General features: G+C 39.9%; 1 pseudogene; it reads left to right on the top strand.

Moving 5' to 3' along the window:
* Nucleotides 1-2,434: 2,434 nt before the first annotated feature.
* On the top strand, nt 2,435-4,049 carry LOC117701464 (translocation protein SEC62 pseudogene; annotated as a pseudogene).
* Nucleotides 4,050-16,588: the final 12,539 nt, after the last annotated feature.

Below are 16,588 nucleotides of genomic sequence, written 5' to 3'. Positions count from 1 at the left end.
ATATATATATATATATATATATATATATATATATGTATATGTATGTATGTGTGTATATATTCACACATACACACACCACACACACACAATATTTTAAGACAAGGTCTCCTGTAACTCAGTCATCAGTATTGCAAGTTCAAGGCCATATAGCAAAGGATGACCTTGAATTTATGACCTCCTGTTTCTATGTCCCAAGAGCTAGCATTACAGGTGTGCATCTTCATGCCTGGGTTTATGTGGTGGTGGAAATTAAACCCAGCCTCCTCCTGCTTGCTAGTGAAGCACTCCACCAACTGAGCTGCATTCCACCCTTCAAATTTTTCTTTCAAATAGCCCACTTACTCATTCTGTGGTGTAGAATTGTTCAAAAGTCTTTTTAGTGTGTTTTTCAATATGCGTGGTTAATATCACCACTTAAGATGTGGCGTTTTCTAAAACATGGAGCTTTTACTATAAGACTGGTAGGAATAGTACATATAGTTTTTCTGTGGTTCATCCCTTTATTGCCATATAGAGAAAAACTCTGGCACTCGAAAATTCTGTTATGCCCAGTTTATATGTGGTAAGAAATTCAGTTTATTTACCATCTTTCTAAAATGCTTTTTTCTTGGATCTGATAAAACATTTCACCTGTCTTACAACTTTGTGAATTAACTACAGCATCGTGATTATATTTGGAGGAAAAATTTTGTTGTTTTATCAGTGGAATTTTTTTGTAAGTTTATTGCTTCAAACTATTTTTTTTGTTTGTTTCACAAACGACTCTTATCTGTTGTGTGGTATACTTTTTTATCTCGTGAAAATAAAAATACTACTTTATAAGTACGATTACTTAAAATACTCTTTTATAAATCAAGGCTTGTATAAAACCATGTCCTTTGATTTATCCAAACCACGATAATGAGAAAACCATGGATCTGCTATTTTGTAAGCTTTTTGAAATAGTTATACATAAATTTAAAGAAAACAAAACAAGTTACCCTAGAACATTTGTATAGTCATTGTGACCTTAATAAATCCAGGTATCAGGGCACATGCCTTTAGTCGAATCACTCAAGGGAGAGAGGCAGGCAGATCTGAGTTCAAGGCCATCTTGGTCTACAGAGCAAGTTCCAAAATAGCCAGGGCTACACAGAGAAACCCTGTCTCCAAAAGGGAAAAAAAAAAAAAAAAAAAGAGGGGGGGAGGGAGGGAGGAAGGAAGGAAAGAAGGAAGGATCAATCTCTAATACGTACTTAATTGGTAAATTAATGGAAAACCATTTGAAATTCTAAGGTTTGTAATAATATAGTAAGAGTAATCTCAGCCAAGTATGATTACAGACACTTATCATCCCAGCTATTTGAAAAGCTGAGGCAGGAGGATGGAGAGTTTAAGGCCAGCTTGGATTACACAGCAAGTCACAGGCTTTTCTGGACAGTTTATCTTGTCTCAAAGTTGAAAAGGTTGAGGATATAGTTTTATGTTGCCTAGCTGACAGGCTGCCCTAGATTCCATCCCAAGCACCAACAAAAATACAAGTTATCTCATAAACCATGTGTTTGAGCAGTCTTGGCTGTGTTAGTGTTTATGTGGTTTCCTGGGGTTTCTTTGGTTTTTATTCCTTTTAGTTTTCTGAGACAGTCTTGGTGGGTAGCTCAGACCTTGCCCCAGGTGCTAGGATTACAGCACCGCTATAATTCACCACTGTACCTGGCTTATTATTTAAGATACATAAAATTTTTCTTAATGTTGAGGCAGTTGGTACTTAAATAAGCATAATTTACCTAATTAATAAAACAAGAATTTGATGATAGAGGTTTTTTAATGCTTGGATTTTTTTATTCAAAGCTTGGATATGGATTCTTTATTCCATATTCAAGTTAGCATATGCTTCATATCAAGAATACATTTAAGGGCCCACTGAGTTTTTTGAATTTATTTTAAAATCAGAAATAATAATATATATGTTTCAGTATATACACTTCTTCAGCATTCTGTTTACATTTATACTGTAGTGTATATTGAATGTCGTGTTGTTTAAAATCAGGACAAAACATAAGGACTAGGGAGGGAGGCTGCATGGCATTCTGCTTGCCCTGGCTGCTGTCTTCACTATCATTCATAGTCCTTACTCACATGTTTTCTTATACCTCGATGTCATGGATGCTTCAGCTTCCACCTGACTACTGTCCTTACTGAAGCCCAACTTCACAAAATGCACAAATCCTCAGTGTATGTCCATGACTTTAAAAAAAAAAAAAAGGACCTTTTTGAGAGTGGTATCCTAACATTTGTGTTTCTAAGGTTAGAGCAGCTCTTAAAATATTGTCAGATGCTAAGCTAGTCTGATCTTAAGTGTTTGTCTTTATGGTGCAGAAAATATGGAAACAAAGCTAAATATTGTCTCAGTTTCTTACAAACAAATTTTCCCTGTAGTTGCTTCAAGGCTTAATTTCATTTATTCAAGAGAAACTTTGTTCCCTCAGCTCGATGCATCCTGTTCCTCATCATCTGGCTGATAACTGGAGGAAGGCACCACTTTTGGTTCCTGCCAAACCTCACTGCTGACGTGGGCTTCATTGACTCCTTCAGGCCCCTGTACACACATGAGTACAAAGGACCAAAAGCAGACTTAAAGAAGGATGAGAAATCTGAAACCAGAAAGCAGCAGAAGTCCGACAGTGAGGAAAAGTCAGACAGTGAGAAAAAGGAGGAGGAAGAAGGGAAAGGAGCTGCAGGAGACCATGGACCAGAAGGCTCGGGTGGAGAGCGCCACTCAGATACAGACAGTGACAGGCGGGAAGATGACCGCTCCCAACACAGTAGTGGGAATGGGAATGATTTTGAAATGATCACAAAAGAGGAACTGGAACAGCAGACAGATGGGGATTGTGATGAGGAAGATGACGACAAAGATGGAGAAATGCCTAAATCTGCACATGAAAAATCATAATCTGATTAGTTTGGGGACTGAATAAGTACAGCAGGTTGGGTTTTCTGTGTTGGCCGATCATCATGATGTACAGATGGCATTTGTAGCATTCTTTAAATCCATTTTCTGAAATGTATTTGACATTCAGTTGCAGTCAGCCTTTTGTTTTGTAGAACATTGGTACTATTATTGGTACAGTCTAAAGCCATTAATAAGTTTTATCCATCTGATAATTTTACAGTAAGTAGGCCTCATTTTGATAGCTATCAGAGGTACATTGTCCACAATGACACTTAGATGAAGGGCATTTTTGATAGTTGTATGGCTGTTAGACTCATGGAAATTGTAAAGAAACTGCAGCATTTCAGATCATGCATAAGTATATAGCCAGTTCGCAGTTTCTTTGGGATGACATGCTTAAACTCATTGTTCTTGCTAGTTATCCTCTTTTCGGGGGCTTTTAGGTTTTTTGTTTGTTTGTTTTTTGTTTTTTCATAAAATTATACCAGAAAATTCCTTTTTTAAGGTTTTTGAGTTAGCAGGGATCAAGAGCATTTTGTGGAAACAAACCAGCTAGTAACAGTGCAGCAACCCTTTTAATTCAGCTACAGATTCTCCTTTTCCAGCGTAGGAAATCCCAACTGACTTGTACGTTCAATCCAGAGAAAGGTGGTCATCTCCAGCAGAAGTGAGGAGCTCTGACTGGACAGTGAGGCTCTTCCTTCCTCCCCATCTCCTTGTTATAACATAAAATGTATTCTGTACATAATTTACAAATAAAACATTTTATTTTAATTGTTACTTATTATTTAGACATTTCTCAACACTTAAATTTGTAAAACGAAAACCATGTAAGGTATGTTTTGAGAGAGTTTCAGTGACCCACAGAACGTCTGATCTTTCTACAGCAGCTTCAGTTGTGTGCCAACATTCCATGTATTTTAATATGAGTAAAAGTTACTCTTAGTAAGAACAGACTTACAGTAGCTGTTTGTACGCCTTAATGTTCATCTTGACTTACTTTAAATCTTTACATTTAGAAATGGGGACTGTGCTATCAGATGAGGAGGCACTGCTGTGAAAGACAATTTGCTGTTCTAAAATACCAATTAAAAATAAAGGATATAAAAGAAAACATAGCAAACCATTGGACTCTAATTGCTTTAAACTAGTTGGGCCATTTTGTTTTTTACACACCGTTGTTACAAAAGCAGTCCTTGGCACCACCTTTTACACCGATAGTGAGCATTAAATGATTTTTTCTTCGGTCACAGAGAGGTTTTGCTTTGTAGTTAGCAGGTGATGGAATATGTGGGTCTTTATTTTCCTTTAGGCTGTTTCTCAGTGTTTGACTAAAGATGACCTTTAATTATGAGAAAACCCGTTGTATATTGACAGCTTATAAAATACAGCTTGATTGATAGTCTCCCTGTGTGGATGGAATTGTAGGTGCAGTCTTGTCCTCAAAGCACTGTGCATTGATTGCAGTGCCTGGGTATTGTTCCTTCACATTTGCAGAGCCCTGCCGCCTCGTGTCCACAATGAGGAAGAGAATGATTACAGCTTGTGAACTTGTTAGTCACTGGTAGATTAATACCTATTGGGGGTATGAAAATGGAACAGTTTTATAACAACAGAATTGCTTGCTTAACCTTTACTAGTATAGTACCCAGGCACTCAATATTTATCTGCAATTTCTTTATAACATATGTCCTGTGTCTAGTCTAAAAAGTGAAGACTGCTAGCTACAAAGTCTACTTACTGATATGTGTGAATTTCTGCAGAATGCTAGTAAACTTTTCATAAATATTTGCTGATCTTTGGGGAGGGTATTCTTACTGTAGTTAGGTATGAACTAGAAATTTCAGCTTAATTTCTATTGTATGGTTCAAGGTTGAACACTTTAAACAGGTTTAAAAATCAAAATGCTTCCTCTGTCGTCTTCAGAGTCTTTGTTGGCTAACTAACTATCCTGGAGTTCGAGTATGGAAAATTGTTTACAACAGCCAATAGAGTGGTGACGCTTAAAGGATTTGCCATGCTGCTGTAAGTAGAAGCACAAAGCTTTTGGGTAATACAGGATTTACTATGGAATGTGTGTACATTGGCCTATGCAGGATTGAACTAAGCAAGGGACAGTCCAGATGGAAGAATAGTGCATATGTGAACTTCTCAAAATTAACATGTTAAATAGGGTGCTTTTTCTTTTCCCTCCTATAGAATTCTTTAGTTCTTAAATTATAAGGCCTTCTAGAGAATGTTAATTGATAATTTCAATGAATACTACCCAGAAAATAATAAATTTTAATATATTACATTGAAATATACAGTAGTGATGGATTTTGGTGTTTTCTCTTTTTGGTTTTTTAATCAGGAATACCAATTAGATTCTACCTAGAAAAATCATATTATTTGTAAGTTTTCTTTTTCAAAGCTTCTAGAAATTGAAAAGCAGTATATACAGTTGGTTTTCATTGTGATTATATTCTGTGAAGTCTCTGGAACTCTGGAGTAACAAATCCTGAACCACCACATCTAAGGGAAGTATCGGATAAAGTTTCTACAAGCCTCTGTTATCAACATTTAATCAACCAATATGTAAACTTGTTTTAGCTGTCTCTATTTAAAAGACATGTTAATATGTCGTTGATTCCTTAACATTGACAATAGAATATTAACTTCTGCCTGAATGAAGATTTCTAGTACATATTTCCTCCATGAATCAAATCACTGCATTTATGCCCTTGAGGAACATTAGATGGCATTTTAACTCTACCTTTAGTGACCATTTTAAGCAAAATCACAAACAAAAAAGCACAAATGTGAAAACAGACATTAAACAACAAAAAAGCAGTAAAAGAGCTAAAAGACAGCCTTGTCCAAGCACTGCCAAGATGTGTACTGTGAGCAATCAGGTTTTGCTGCTTAACACTTGGCCATCAAAGTACTGCAGGCATTTAAACAAGTTCTCAAATATGTATTCTCAGAACTTAGAATCCAAAAAAAAAAAAAAATGAAGATTGGCTGCACTTGAAGTTATGACATTTGATCTGTGGTGCTCAAGAGTCTTGCTGTATAGCTCTGACCAGCCTAGAACTCTACAGAAGCCAGACTAGCCTCAAACTCAGAGAGATTCTCCTGCCTCTGCTCCCAGAATAGAATTTATGGCCAAATCATGTTTCAATATTGAGTAATGTTTTAAATAAATAAATAGTTCCAAAAATAAATAGTTCCAAATTATATCATTGGTAAAATGCTTTTTCTCCATTACAGCAGTATTTCAGGGCTACCTGTTGATTCAGTACTACAGAGCACTTTTGTATGTCAGAATCTGCTGAGGCACTCTGAAGGAAAGTCCAGTCTGCCACCGTGGAGCAACAACCAGTGAGATGAGTTCTGCGTAATGGTTTGCCGAATGTGCTAGGTGTCTCTTAGTCCCAACTCCTCTTTTGTTGCTGCCCACTGAGGTGGGCCTGAGTGGAGATGAGCAGAAGGCTCCTGTCCCTTCTGGTATCTGAGTGGGTGTGGCCCAGAAATCAAATGATGACCTGTTTGTTTCCCATCATCTCCACAGTGAGGCTGCCCCAGCTGTCAAAGGTCACCACTTTCCCAAATTTTCCTTCCCTAACCTAAAGATGGTGTCTGTTCTGACGCTGCCTGCGTGCAGTTCTGAAAACTACAGTTCTTCCTCTGCCTGTTCCCACACTTGACAAAACCGCTAGTGTCTTCAAAGTATTGATACAAAGCTGTCTTCTATTAGAACCAGAGCCAGGCAACTACCTGCTTGTTAGGTCCTCATCATATTGAATATTAGAAAGGAACCCGGAAACTTTGAAAGCATGCCCTGTGCATTCTAACTGCCATCTCTGCAGGTAACTGCAGGGAGTTTCATTTGCATATTCTACCATCAGCTGTGCAAGTCTATATAAGTCGATGTACACTTGAACCTAGTTCGGAGTACCTTAGAAACTTAATCACATGGCTCTCCTACCCTGCTGTTTTCCATATGAAGAGTACATCTCTAAGTTTGCCATTTTAGAACTGGAGGAAGAAAACACTTTAAAAGATTTAATTCTGTGTGTTCGAGGATGCCAGGTGTGGGGTGCCTGTGGAGGCCAGAAGAGGGTGTCAGATCTGGAGCTCAAGTTACAAGCTGAGCTACCCAATGTGGGTGCTGAACTCAGGCGCACCACTGAGTTCCCAGCCCCTGTGATCTCTGCTATCATGATGTTAAAGGGAGAGGATGGGATATTTCTCTCCAACCAATTCATCATACTTTGGCCTCATTTTTATTTTAAGGGAATACCTAGACCACCTTTTTTGTACCATAGACCCTGTCTCAAAATAAGGTCGGTTTGTTTTTTTCATTTGTGTGTTTATTGTTTTTAAGAGTGTTGCATGTAGCCACAGGTGGCAAAGTATGGGCTTTGAATATGATTATGATCTAAGTAATTAGATTTGTCATCGTTCCATTCCAAAAGCCAACAGTACTTTATTTAATGTAACTTAATCCTTAATATTCACACAGAGTTTTGTGTGATACTAAGAGTATCTGTGGCTTGCCTGTGCTATCACATGCATGAATGCCAGCTCAGATGGGGGATATGGGAAGGCTTCCCCTGGGTGTTTCTGAAAGAATGAAATAGTAGTAGTATGTCAGAAACAGAGAAAATGCCTCAAGATGTGTATCTAGTTAGTGTTTCTAGTGCTGAAATGAAATGAAATAGGGAGGAGAAGGTTGGTTTTATCTTATAGAAACCCGTTACTGAGGGAAGCCAGGGACGGAATCTAGAGGCAGGAACTGAGGGGTCATGGCAGAATGCAGCTTACTGGCTTTCTCTCTTGCTCAGATTATTATGACATCATTTCCCCTTCCTCACTCCAGACCCTCCTCTATATCTCTCCTTATTCTTTTTTCAAATTCTTAGCCTCTGTTTTTATTAAATTTTGTTATATAAATACATAACATACATTAAGCCTGCTGTCTATATAATATTACTTGTATATATGATTTCAGGGCTGACCACTTGATATTGAATAACCAATTGATGTGTTCTTTGCTAGGGAAGACCAGACCTCAGCATACCTCAGTTGCCTGTAGTTCTTTGTGTAGGCTTGAGACCTTATGGTCTGTTCTCCTTGTTCAGTTCATGTTTAGACAGTCATATTTGTGAGACTCGATGGTGTAGCATCTGACCTTACTAGGAGATGCAATCTTACAGCCAACTCCTAGATCCTCCAGCTCTTAACAGTCTTTCCAACCCTCTTCTTCAGTGATCCCTGAGCTTTCCATTGGAGGAGATGTGCTGTAGATACAGTGTTGGGACTGGGCTCCACAGTTCTGCATTTTGATTGGTTTTTGTTTTTTGTAACGATCTCTGTCACAAAGAAGATTCCTTAGCTATGGGCATAAGGACAAATACTTAAGACTGCAGTTAGGTATTCTACTCCTTTATAAAGGCAGTGTGGGTTCTTTTCCAAGATCCGTGACTTCACTACCCTTAGGTAATTGGTTAGGTTTCTGGTACCAAGCATGATTTCCCTCTTCTTGAGGGGGTCTTACATCCACTTAGAGAGTGGTTGGTTACCTCCGAGATATGCCTACCACTGCTGCAGCCTTAAGTGCCCTGCCATCCATGCTGGTTACAGTGGTTCACAGGCATCATAACTGGGTAGGACTGTTGGTTGCTTCCCTCCTTTGGAAGCTTGCATGGCAACTTCTGGTACCATGAAAGTTAGTCCTCAGGGAGAAGTTATTCAGGTTGATTCCAGTTCAGGGGCCTCTGAGCCCTGTGTCTGAAGTGCATGCTGTCTCAGCAATAGGGACTTACCTTCCACCTCTGTTGGGGCGACTAAAAGTGATAGAAATAACTTATAATGTTATAACCTAAAGGTTTGTCTTTGAGAATAGGCTTAATGACAGGTTGTTAATCAGGGCTGTCTTTATTATGGGAACAGAGCCTAATAGCTGGTGAATCCTGATGAACAAACATTTACATCTTGGAATCCTGACTTTTACATATCTCTAACAGGCCTGGCTAGCACACTACTTACGTTTTTGGTATTTTGTAGCCAGTACTCCTTAAGCTAAGTTCCACTTGTATGACTTAATGTTTTCTAAGCAAATCTATTAGTCATTTATGACATGAATTTTATTTCTTTGAGTTTCTTGGAAATCTCCTCCGTCTGTAGCAATCATACATTCCACTCTGCACTCCCATCCCAAGACAAAGGTGCCCCAACTAAGCCTCACTTCCTCTGCAGTTCTTCAGTTCTAAGGACCCTGTGGACCTGAAAACAACAGTAGTTATGCTGCCTCCCATGAGTGAAGCTTATCCAGAAATAAACCGAGCACAAAGTGGAGCCAACAAGAGATCAGGAAGACACAAGGCGGAGAATCCGATCTTTGAGCCTTCAACTCTAGCTCTGCCCAAAGCCAACCTAGGCTTTTCAGTCGTGGAAGCCAAGGAATGGTTCATTGTTTTCAGAAGCTACTTTGAATGAAATTTCCATTTGGAACTAAAAGATGACTTGCATACACAGTAATAAGTACAAACTGAAAATTTTGTACAATCAAATTTTTATCTTAAACCTCACATGGTTATCCTAGAAATCCAGCTGTCTTGAGGACAATCTATTTTTGTTTTGTTTTGTTCTAATTGTGGTTTTTGACAAGTTTCACTCTCTAGCCATGACCCTTAACTAGCAATCCTGTCTGTCTCTCAAATGCTAGGATTACAGGCGTGGTGTGAATCCTGGAAAGGAAACAACACTAATTTTAGTAATCACTAGTTTATACATTCTAACTACAATAACTATTCTTGATTTTAAGACTTTTAAATATTATTACAGAAAATACTTGTAAGTGAAAAATAAACAGGAAACTCTTAACCATCCCTCTAGAGACAACCACATGTATTTTTAAATGCCTGTATTATGTGTGCCTGTGTTTTCACAAAGATGGGATGAGGCCATATTATGTCTACCTTACTCTTGGAGTACTGAAAAGTGATCTAGAAAAATGGCATGTAGGAAACCAGAACTTCAAGCTTTGAAATGTAAACTCAAATTAACTCTGAAATAAATACATGCCAAATATAGACTATTGCTACATTAGATAGCGTGTGTGTGTTAATCAGCCTAGAAGGATAGAAGAGGAACATTTTATGACTCACTCTTGAACACACATTTTGCTATTGTGGTATACTGCCAGGAACACACAAAGACGTGCAGTAGGTATGTTCTTTTGCAACTGAAGACGAGAGCTGTAGAAACTGACCAACATTTACAGGGTCCAGACAACACCTGTGAGACACCACAGCTGTGGACAGCTGTTGTGTGTTAGCAAAGCAAGACACAGCTGCATCTCTGCTTCTACTCTGTAGTTGCAAACACTCCACAAAGGTTTATAAAATTGCAACTATTTATTTCTAAATACCTTGGGAAGCCTAACAAGATTAATGGTTTTTATGACATGGTTTCATACTACTGCTCCTGGTTTGTCTACCGCTCTTGGTTTGGATTGTTTTTGGTTTTTTTTAAAGCTCTTTAGGAACTTCACCAGGTCATTTTAGGTATGATTTGTTAATATAAATATAGATAACCATTTTTCTAAGGCCTGCCTCAGCTGTATTCCAATGGCAGGTTGTACTTTCATAAGTATCATTTCATTCTAGGAATTTTTAAACTTCCTAGCTGATTTCTTCAGTGATCGATCCACTAGTCATGCAAAAGTAAATTGTTCAGTCATTAAGCATGTATGTAGTTTCTATTGGTCTCAGAATTTATCCCACTGCTCTTTAATGAGGTATAAGAAATTCTTTTGATTCTTTAGTATTTGTTAAAAACGTGTTCTGTAGATTAGGATTTCTCTATATTAGAGAAAGTTCCATGGGCTACTGAGAAAAATGTGTAGCACCGGATGTGTTAAGTGAAATATTCTGTAGATGCCTGTGAACGCCATTTGATCTGCGATGTAGTTTAACTCTGTCTTGTGAATATAGGGTGATCTATATTAAGATGAGAGTGGGTATTAAACCATCTGCTATGACCTGTATCAACACCTATCGTCACCTTTATGTATTCTTTGAATTGGGAGATCCAACACTGGGTATGTGTACACTTAAAATTATTATATCTTCTTGATAGGTTATTCTTTATTACTATGCAGTAGACGTTTCTCTTCTAAATTTTAGCCTGACATCTAATTTATAGATATAAGAGCAGCTGTCCCAGCTGTTTCCCTTTCATCTGCTTAGTGTAAGCCTTGGGTTCTCTATGTCTTTGTCAGTTGTCTCGTGTTCCGTGATTCTTGGAGATTGTGCAGTCATTTGGATTTTACTTTTAGTCTAGTTAGCTAACTATGTGTTTTGATTAGACAATTAAGATGGCTTTTATTTAAGGTTATTGTTGAGAGAATTTTGCTGATTTTTGTGATTTAGTTGGTTGGACTATTTCTCCTTTTTCCCTATGATGGGGGTTTGCTGGTTTACTGGGTTGGATATTGTTAGCATTCTGTCTAAACTCCACCCCCACAGTTACCTGGCTACAGCCAAGTAGGCCTGGCCCACTATAAAAGGGGCTGCTCGCCCCCTCCTCTCTTTCTTGCTCTCTTGCTCTTGCTCTCTTTATCCCTCTGTCCCCTAGTCCCTTCCCCCTCCCTTCTCCCTCTCCCTATGTGCTTATGGCCAGCCTCTACTCCTCTGCTTCTCTACTCTCCCTCTCTCTCTTTCTCTCTTTCTGCCTCTACTACCCTCCTGGCTCCCCTCCCCATGCCCTGAATAAACTCTTTTCTATACTATACCAGTGTGTGACTGGTCCCTCGGGGGAAGAGATGCCTCTGCATGGGCCCGTTGAGACATCCCCTTCCCCCACACATCTCCACACACCCACAGAATGTACTTTATCTCTTTATTTTTTAAAAAACACATCAGATATAACTGATTCTTTTCTAATTCTGCATTGTTTGTCTTAGGAGATTGGTTTTCTCCTGCGTTCTCATGACTGACACTACCTCTGTGCTTAGTACTCCCTTAAACTCTTCCCTTAAACACTCCCTTAAACATCTTCGCAATGCCAACTAAGGTCATGAACTGTTTTAATCTGCGCTTGTCCTAAAATGTCTTTATTTCCTCACCAGTTTTAAAAGATAGCTTTGCTGGTTTTAGTATCTTGGCTGGAAATTATTTACTTTCAGGACTTAAAGTATTCACCAATGCTTTCCTGACTCTCAGGATTTTTGCTGTGGAGTTTACTGTCATTTTGCTGTGTTTGCCTTTGTGGATGAGTTGGTATTTTCCCTCAGACCTTTTTATATACTTTCATTTTTTAGGACTGCTTTGTAGAATCCGCATATTCACTGTAATGTGTTCATGTCTGTTGGAGATTCTAAATGTCTATTATGCTTTAATATCCATTTATTTCACTGGATTTGGGGAATTTTCTGCTCAGTTCATTGATTAGACTTTCTATGCTTGTAGGTGTGTGTGTGTGTGTGAGAGAGAGAGAGAGAGAGAGAGAGAGAGAGAGAGAATATGTATACACATACAAAGGTATGAGTGTTCATACATGGTGATACACTTGGGGTATGTATGAAAATGCATGTAGAAGCCTCAGGTGCCACCCACTCTTATATTTCCTTTGAGACAGGCTCCTTTATGGGCCTAGAACGTGCCAAGCAAGCCTGACTCGCTAGCCAACAAGTTCCTGGAACAGCTTGTCCCTCCCTCCTACAGCCGACTACTTAGCTTTGTCTATCAGCTTGGCACAGCCTGGAGGCATCTGAGAGGGGAGTACCTAGATTAGATTGGCCTGTGGACATGTCTTGATTGTAAATTGATACAGGGGCCCAGTTCACTGTGGACAGGACTGTTCTGGACATCTGGTTCTGAACTGTATAAGAAGACGTGCTGGGGAGCCAGAGCAATGATGGCTCGGTGATTAAGAGCACTTACTGTACTTCCAGTAAGAGGACCAGAGGACCAGAATTTGGTTCTTATCACCTCTATGGCAGCTCACAGCTCTCTGTATGTCTAGTTCCAGAGGTCCAATGTCCTGTTTTGGCCTCTGAGGAGGGCACAGGCACACATGTGATGCACATGCATACATTCAGTCAAACATTGCCATGCATAAAATAAAAATCAATCTTAGAGTTAGAAAGAATGGGACTGAAACTGAGGATGACACAGTATCCTCCATGGCTCCTGCTGTACTATTGGCTTGGACATGAGTTCCTTAGTTGAAGGAAATGATGTGCTAAATAGGCCTGCCTTGGGCTCCTGCTTTAACTTCTCTCAATAGTAGACTATGACTTTTCCTGTCCTAAGTTGCTTTTGGTAACGGTGTTTGTCACAGTAAGAGAGATGAAACTAGAATATCAACACTGGGATTGCAAGAGCACACTGACATGCCCAGCCTTTTTTATGAGCTCTAGAGATCAATTTTTTCCTCATGCTTATGAGGCAAACACTTAACCAACTGAACTATTCCCCCTCCCCAGACATACACACGTGCACACACAGGTGCACGCACACAAGCACACACTAGGACTATAAATGCCAAGCCACAGTTATATACTTGAATAATTTCCTGATAGCAGAGAACCAGCTCCTGACACATGGGAACAAAATCCCCACCCCTTTGACAGGTCATGTTCTCATTCTACCCTGTTCACCTTGAGAGGTATGATTGACAGATGCTAAGTCTTGTATGGCAGCTTGCTACTGGGAACCTGACTGGGACGGGGCTGGGATGAGGAGACAACAGACACACATACAGAAAAGCTAGGATCAGGTGGGCTGTGCTTACTCTAATGGAGGCACTTGCTCTGAAACCCAGGAACCCAACATTTATTATATACCGCATGAGGAGGTGGGGCTAGCCAGTCTCAGTGGGACGTCTCTGGAGGGGAGCAGTCTCAGCTGTGACTTTTCCTGAGTAGGAAGCTGTGGTCTACACACTGGTTACACGTTTATACACTGGTCTTGACTAATGGCCAATTGTTTGTCAGTAATACTTAGACTAAAGGAAGGCTTTGTCATTTCTACAGATATGAAACATTAAGGTTATTGATTGTGCCCATGTCAACAGTACATATTCTCTCAGGACCTCATCCACTCCCCACAGACAGAGACAAAGGGGTATTAGTTAGACTCCCAGTATAGCCCACAGGTTGATTTTTCAGGATACAGTTTCAGCTCTGAAACACCAAGGCACAAAGTGTCCTGGGAGAGATGCTAGGAGACCACCCTTTCCTTTCTTCATTCAGCCAGTACTGATTGAACCTCTGTTGTGATCTGAACCATAAAGCTAGAAACATGCATGTCGCATGTAATTTTAAAAACCCTGATTGCTATGGCTAGACTATAAGCGACTCACCTGCCATCTAGTCAGCCCCCATGGCTAGCTAACACTTGCCTGAGATCCTGATTATGCTCTGAGAACAGCCACCGCCTGCATTCCCAAGAGTGCCACCCATTCCCACAGGCCCAGCTCCCACAGCTAGCTGGCCCATCAACCTTCCCTCCTGAGAGCCTGGAGCTACCACTCGAACTCCACGGACTGACCGCCCCTGGTCTCCTGCAGTTTTATACCCTTTCTCTTGCCCAACTGAATTATAGTGAATGGAAAACACCAGACAATCTTCATATTTTAAAATCAGCCAGATGACACAACCTCTGGGCTCACAATCTATTGTTCTAAACTGATCAGCTATTCTATATTAGAATTCATCCAGCGGTGGAGGCGGCCACTGGTTGTAATAGCCCCCAAGGCCCACATGGTGTCTTGTTTCTCCCTTCAAAGCCTGGCCCAAAAGCCCTTTCTCTATCTCTTCTCCTCTTCCTCCTGGAACCTGGAAAACCGGCCTCTATATCTTCCCCCAACAATTGGCTTCTGCCGTTTTTTTTTATTTATCCAATCAAGAGACAATTACGGAACTTCTGCCTATGCATGAGACTTTGTAGTCTCTAAAGCCAGACAGCAATCCGGGAAGGAGCAGGAGCAACAACCTCGTGTGCCAACAAAACAGCTGTCTTTTGCCCAGAAAGCTGTCATCCCTGTCATCTGAAAGCTCTTCTTGTTAAGGACACGGTAAGTCAAGTGCAGAGCGCAGCCCTGAGTACGGTGGTGCCTTTGAGAAAGAAGAGGAATGTGAAGATCTTGGACAGGCGGGAGAGAACTCTGAGTAGCTCCTTAGCTGCTGCTACTCCTGACGCCCTATGCTTCCTTCTTAGAAGTGACAGGAACACTTTCCCAAGCTTGGAATGTTGCCTTCCAGGCAGGAGTTTACAAGCCCAAGTGAAAGACACCCAAGAGTTGTTATAACAGAAAGCAAAGGTACAGAAGAGTAAAGCAGACGGGCCTCTTGGCTTGAGAGGCTCCAGCAGAGTCTTATATCTGGGACATTATCAGATAACAATTGGTTTGTCTCTTAAATATCTAGGGTTTTATCACCATTAAAGTTAAGCATGTGTAAAACAAAGTCAGAACTTCAGAATAGACATCTGTTTACCTTCCTTCTGCCACATTAAAAAAAAAGAAAGGGCAAGAGGAAGCACAGAAGATAATGTTCTGTGCGGCTGAGAATAACCCCTTCTCCTTCCTGCCGGTGGGGGGGGGGGGGTGGTACAGCATCTAATTACAGAATTTTTAAAAATTTCCAACAGATGTGTTCCAGGACTTGTACAACTCAATGTCTCCAGTAGAGTGCATCAGTTTCTTCACACAGACAAAGGCAACCAGAAGCCCACAGTGAAAGGGGCTGGCTGTACTGTGTACAGCTCGTTTTCTGTTGTCTTCTGACATCCTGCTGCTAGCCCAGCTTAAATGGGCAGTTAATTAAGAAATGCTACTTAATATTTGTGTGGTGTTGGTTTTATCTTGTTCAAAGTAAAGCATTTAAAACATCTCATTGATTTTTGTTCTCCATTATAATTTTAAGTATATGACACATATATTGCTTTTAATATGTATTTTATGTTATTACATTTATTTGGTTTATTCATGTGAAGTGGGGTGTGCACATGGCAAGGCATGTGTATGATGGTCAGAGAACAACATTCAGGAATCAGTTCTCTCCTTCTACTTGAGTCCCAGGGAATGAGGTTGGGGTTCCAGGCTTCTCTGCAAGCACCTCTCCCCATGGAACCATTTCACTAGCCTTAAAGAAACTCTTAGGGTAAGTTTGGCAAATTTAGGTAAACATGCACAAGTAATATTCATAGTATGATGGTTTGTATATGCTCGGCCCAGGGATTGGCACTATTTGGAGGTGGCCTTTTTGGAGTAGGTGTGTCACTATTGGGGCAGATTTTATTTTATTTTATTTTATTTTATTTTATTTTATTTATTTTAGTCTTTTATGTCATTATCAAAAGGTTTTCTTCTTTTAAAATAAAGGTGCTAAGTCTAAGATTTCTTTGAGCAAAGCAAAACAAAGAAAACAATACACACGATCTAGGACAGTGAGCTTACAAAATGATGCAGCATACTTAGGCACACGGAGTAACCGGGAAGTTCAGCTCAGAGAATCTGAAAAAGGATGGAGACCGTGATGGAACACCAAGCTCTTTACTTCAATAGCTACTTCTAATGTCACAGGAGAAACTGAACAGGAATGAACGCCATTGAGCAAACACAGAGACAGAAATCCCGCTGGCTCCTTCTTCCCCAGGT

Source organism: Arvicanthis niloticus, unplaced genomic scaffold, assembly GCF_011762505.2.
Source record: "Arvicanthis niloticus isolate mArvNil1 unplaced genomic scaffold, mArvNil1.pat.X pat_scaffold_1114_arrow_ctg1, whole genome shotgun sequence".
NCBI classification, from domain to species: domain Eukaryota; kingdom Metazoa; phylum Chordata; class Mammalia; order Rodentia; family Muridae; genus Arvicanthis; species Arvicanthis niloticus.
Note: the sequence above shows the minus strand (reverse complement) of the source record. Positions and strands in the feature narration are given on the sequence as shown.